At 36.1% G+C, this 5646-nt stretch overlaps 1 protein-coding gene and 1 long non-coding RNA gene across 2 annotated transcripts in view; one reads left to right on the top strand and one right to left on the bottom strand.

The window, feature by feature from the left end:
- Positions 1-5646, bottom strand: part of LOC107679536 (uncharacterized) — an 18167-nt gene that overhangs the window by 5643 nt on the left and 6878 nt on the right. Inside the window, exon 2 of the long non-coding RNA XR_001633064.1 lies at positions 5494-5499. This is a non-coding gene — a long non-coding RNA (uncharacterized LOC107679536). The remainder of the gene's footprint in view (positions 1-5493; positions 5500-5646) is intronic.
- Positions 1-5646, top strand: part of LOC107679534 (CXADR-like membrane protein) — a 59369-nt gene that overhangs the window by 3561 nt on the left and 50162 nt on the right. The gene's annotated exons all lie outside the window — the stretch shown is intronic.

Here is a 5646-nt window from a genome sequence, read left to right on the forward strand (position 1 = left end):
CACACACACACACACACATATAATTTGTAGTATTTGAATCGATTGGTTTTAGTGATTTATTTTTAATTTATTCCGCCAAAGTATTATAAAATATTAACATCAGCCTGTTATTCATCCATAAAATAATTATTCCCTTATGAGCCAGAATTTTAATATGGGAGCATCCCTAATATCAACAAAAGCTTTTGCATTGCTTAACATCCACTTTTGTTGCAGCATCTCAAATAAAGAGTGCGTTATGAAGCAGATCTTAGATCAGTCTATTTTTATAAATTGTATTTTCTTGTAAAATACTCCAATAAATTGTCTTGTTGTTTAAATTTTTTTTATAGTGTGTACGCACACACACACACACACACACACACACACACACACACACACAGTGACATCCTGCTGTGTGCTGCCTTCCCTCTCTCTCTCACTCTCGCTCTCTCTCTCTGCCCTGTGAATGTTGCTGTCAAACAGACTTTAGTAACAAAAGCGGCATGTAGCGTTCTGAAATATGGAGTATCTCCTTACTTGACCTCAGTGTCTCTAACCCCACCCTTGATGAGACCACAACCCATTCACTGCCCATTCACCACCAGCATCTGCTTACTTAAACAAATGCAATGAGATAATGGGATCCTTTGCGTGCTGTAAAAGAAAAATGTTTCTCTGTGTCATAGTAAATGTTTTTCTCCCTAATATTTCATGGCAAAATTACATGAATATTTAATAGTTTGTTTATAATTTATTAATTTATGCTTGCTAAATGGATGTCCCTGCATTACTTTTTTAGATACCATAAATAGTGTATAGTGGCTTCAGTAATGAAACCATTTGTACAAAGAAGCTCGATACACTTCCCACAGGATTATGATCCACATTAAAGCTCCACCAACAAAAAGCTGGGAGTGACTAGCCTGTGTGTGCGTGTTTTTGGATGGCTCTGGTAATTTAGTAACTTGAGTCAGAATCTGTAGTGTGTTTTTTTCAGCACCTAGCTCTAATTTAGCTCCTGATGAGCCTGGCTTCACATGGGCAGTGTCAGCTGTGTGTGTGTGCATCCCCACGGGGCCCCAGCCCTGTCTTTAATTAGTAGAGCAGATCACAGCAGGGCCGGCCCTTACTAAGAGACGTATCATTCCGTTCAGAGAAATCACAGTGACATCCTTTCTCCCACCAGACACACAGCACCAGCCACTTACCTCCTCTGTACTCACACACACTGTTTAACATGCACAGACCCACACACATTCTGGTATCAATCACACAGATGTACATGTGCACAACACATCCAGAAAACAGTCCGGCAGTGTTGCTGTATGTGTGAGAGTGTGATGGACTCTTTTGATGGGTGTTGTCAATGTGTGATATTGTACCTTGTCTTATTGACCGTATGACACCTTACCCTTGAAGAACAACATGAATAGAAGATAAAAATAATAAAGAGTGCTCTCAAAATAAATAAATAAATAAATGAAAAGCACAACTTTTTTCAACATACATTTCTTATTAATTTTTCTTGGGCAGCAAATCAGCATATCAAATGATTTCTGAAGGATCATGTGACACTGAAGACTGGATTAATGACTGTTGAAAATTCAGAAAATTCAGCATAGGAATAAATTACATTAAAAAAAATATTAAAATGGAAAAAAGTTATTTTAAATGGTACTATTTCACAATATTACTGCTTTACTGTATTTTTGATCAAATAAATGCAGCCTTGATGAATATAAGACATATTTAACATTTACCTTTTTCTATGTTCCATTCAATTTATAGGAAGTTCGCAGCTTTTTCAACCAAACTTTTGTAACTAGGTTACACAGGGGAAAAGGGGTTTCAAGTGACATTTTGCCTGGATAGATAATTATTTGTTTTTTTTGTGTAAAGTAAAGATATGTTTTGATAAGGCTTGGTGAATTATTGGTGAAACGATGTTTTATATCAATTTTATTATTATTATTATTTTTAACCTACATTTGGATATTTGTATGTTTTGTATATTTTTTACCTACTGTATGTATATTTGATCATTTTTTGATAGATAGATAGATAGATAGATAGATAGATAGATAGAGTGAGAGAGAGAGAGAGAGAGAGAGAGCATATACTATCATAAGAGCACAGTGATCTTGTAAAGGATAATTACCACCCCTCTGCCTGTCCCTGTGCTTTTAGTGTATGTTGGTCATCATTGCATTATTGCTTTGAAGTGTCTCATGGCACAGGCCACTCTGACCTACAAATCTCACAATCATGTTAACATGAGTGAAGAAAGTGGCTAGCAGATTGCGGAGGAGCGTTTTTAAGCTGCAATGATCTCCTTTACTCCTGGTTTTCCTGAGACACTGTGAAACGGTTTAGATTTACTGTAATCCAAACCACATGCTCTCACCTCACGCTTTCATTGTGGAAAAACCAAACAATTTCTTTCAAAAATATTTGGAGGTTTGCATTTCAGCATTAACTCTGGTGGGACTCTGGCAATGATTTGCAGGGTGATTGTTGAGAAAACACTTCTGATACTCTTTTAAGTTTATCTATATCCTTTGTTTGAGTTTCTGTTTTACTTTTGACCATCCTGAAGATGAATTCGTCCACTTGGATATTGCTGTAAGAGTCATGTTTCTTTAAAAACAGGGTAGGGAAAACAAGGAGTCAGGACTAGTATGGAATATTTTTTCTAAGATTTTAGTGCCAAGAATGAAAACTTAATTCACACCCCTCCTCCAGGAGTACAAATGATTCACTCTAAACATTTATTAACTCTGCTGTCCACTGAAACATGTCATCCATTTGATAAATGAGCAGAACCTTTTAATATGAGAAGCCAGACAAACAAAGAATGATGGATGTGTTTAAATGTATTAATTAATCTTGCACATTACTTACAATTTAGTGTCTATGACTAACATCTGCTGTCGATTAACACAGAAAATAATTTTAAAAAATTAAATTTGTATAGTAATGTACAATGGAAACCTGGCAAGCAGGCTGGAGGGTAGAAAAGCAGAAATATGAAGCTTGATGATTTTTTTTTTCTTTTTAAAAGCACTTATGTGAATTGTTTTTTGAGCTGTCTAAATATTTTTTCTCCGTGGACGAACTTTTGGTTATGCATTTCTGACGCATAACGTTGTAGTTGGCACAAATGCTGGAAGAAGCTAATGAGGTTTTCTCCTTCTCTCCCTACATTTTTTTACAGAACATATGGCACCAGCACTTCTGTTTTTTTACAAGTCGTTAGACATAACTTCTTAATGAAATTGAGCCGTTTCACTGCACTGCACATGTGTGAATTTTTTTGCTCTAATTGCTCCTGTTGCATCAATGCGTTCTGTTCACCTACAGAAACAAAAGCAGCAGCAGTTTTTGCTATCTCACATCGCTCATTCCTTCACGGCTAATACACCCAGAAGGAACATCCACAGATTGCGGTTGGCAACTTTCTGATTATGGTGCAGGATTCAAGATGTATTTAATATTAGGTGTCCCTTGAACACAATACAGCACAGAAAGTGCTGGGAAAATGGTAGTTAATTTGATATGTTGTTTTTGGGCTTTTGCCACTCTTTAATGATGTATAGCATGAGACTGAAGGGAAATTGCAGTGGAAAGACAGATGGAATGGGATTAGAAAATGGCACAGACTAAATCAATCCCATTGCTGCATCCCATTTTGCATCCTAAATAGTATGCTAACTTAAAATTAGTGCATCTTAAATCACTGTATGCTAGGAAATAAGGCCTGGGTGATATGGCCAAAATATTATCACAGTATGTCAATATTTATATTCAGTAACGATTAATGGTGATGGAAATGCTTTGCACATGTTTGTTAGACCTTAATAAATGTAAACATACGTTTTTTGTTTTGTTTTTGTTCACAGTTTGCTACCTTGAATTTCGTGGATTTTGTTTTATGATTTAATACAAACTTATTATAATCAATAATTAATTAATAAACAGTTAACAATTTAATCAATCTTTTAAAATGTAATCAAATTAAAATATAACAATACATTTACAACAAAACTTTGAATTTTTATATTTTGTCAAGTAATATGCTGCACAACAGAAGTGTATAAAAACGTGGATGAAGAATATCTTAAAAATGATGATATTATTATTATTACTTTGAGAAGTACGTTTTAGTTTGCAATAATAATTAATTTCTGTCATAATTTATTCAAGTTAAACCGAACTTAAAGGTTTAGTTCACCCAAAAATGAAAATTCTGTCATTAATTACTCACCAAAAATTTAAATTCTGTCATTAATTACTCACCCCACACGCTCGCGTCATGATACTGTCGTGAACGCGCGTCCAAAGTAACGCAGTAGAGACTACATTTTTTCATTTTTGGGTGAACTAACCCTTTAAATATTGGTGGTTTGTTGTAAACATCTTTGAGTTTCAGTGTGTGTTTGATGGTAGTTTATTCTCGAATGAAATGGAGAAATTCTTGTGAAGTGACTCAGAGCAGCTCCGGAGATGAAGTACATGTGATGACAGATGCTGAAAACACAGTGAGCGTCACGTGGGTTTGAGTTTGCCACTCATTCACGCAGAGACACGCAGAACATGTCATCTTATTAGCGGCATGCACTGACTGGTTTTTGTCATGTCTATTTCTGCTGTGTGATAGGCTGATTGAATAATCCATATTGAGTAAAAATGGCCAGAGCATAAATTTCATTGCAATCTCGATATGAGCCATATAAGAAATAGTATTCTAAAAAAAAACATAAGGTTGAATTCACACAATTTCCGCTTCTAAACTGCATTATTAGCATGCAAGCGGACCGCTGAAGGGCCTGCCTGAAATAACCTGAGTCTCTTGTCAGTAAAATTGGGTTCAGCCTCCCCAGCCCTCAGGAGCTGACACCTTCCTCCTATTGTTAGTTAAATACTGAGGGCTTTGTGTGTGTGCTGTGAAAAGCTGTATTTTAAAAGGACTGTCTGGTGTTATTTGTGGTACGGAGGAGGACGAGTCAATACAGGTGCTGCCGTGGCCGCGTGTTGGGCTGCTGTTTCCTGCTGCGTCTATTCTGAGCAGCTTTACCTTGGCATTCATGCGGTGTGACAGCTTAACTGCAGTGCGCGTCCCTACTGGAACAGATGAAAGGCGAAGGTCTCGCTCAGATGCGTGGTCTTCCTCAGCGTGAGATGAAATCTGGCATTTAAAAAGAGGCATTCCATTTACTGCGTCCAGCAGCAGAGGAAAAACAAGATCCTGGGAGAAATCTGGCATGGGATAAAGGTTATGTTGATAAAGTCGTTTTTGTTTTATTTTATTATTTATAGACCAAGCTGAATTTCTAATAGAAAGATATTAAGTTTTATTGGCTCTGAGGAATAAGGTGTTTAAAGGGATATTTCACTCAAAAAAGAAAAAAAAATTAAAATCTGTCATAATTTTCTTACTTTCATGTCGTTTCAAACCTGTATTATGTTAATTCCTCTGTGGAACAAAATGGAGAAGTTTAGCAGTATGTTAACGCTGTTCTTTTCAGTGTACAATGAAAGTGCTTGTAAGTAAATGTAGTTATATTCAAAGTCATCTTAAAGGGGTCATTGGATTTTACATGCACTTTTACAAATTGTTTGAACTGAAATGTGTGTTGGCAGTGTGTGTACACAACCACCCTATAA

Source organism: Sinocyclocheilus anshuiensis, unplaced genomic scaffold (assembly GCF_001515605.1).
Source record: "Sinocyclocheilus anshuiensis isolate Anshui unplaced genomic scaffold, SAMN03320099.WGS_v1.1 scaffold2218, whole genome shotgun sequence".
NCBI lineage: Eukaryota > Metazoa > Chordata > Actinopteri > Cypriniformes > Cyprinidae > Sinocyclocheilus > Sinocyclocheilus anshuiensis.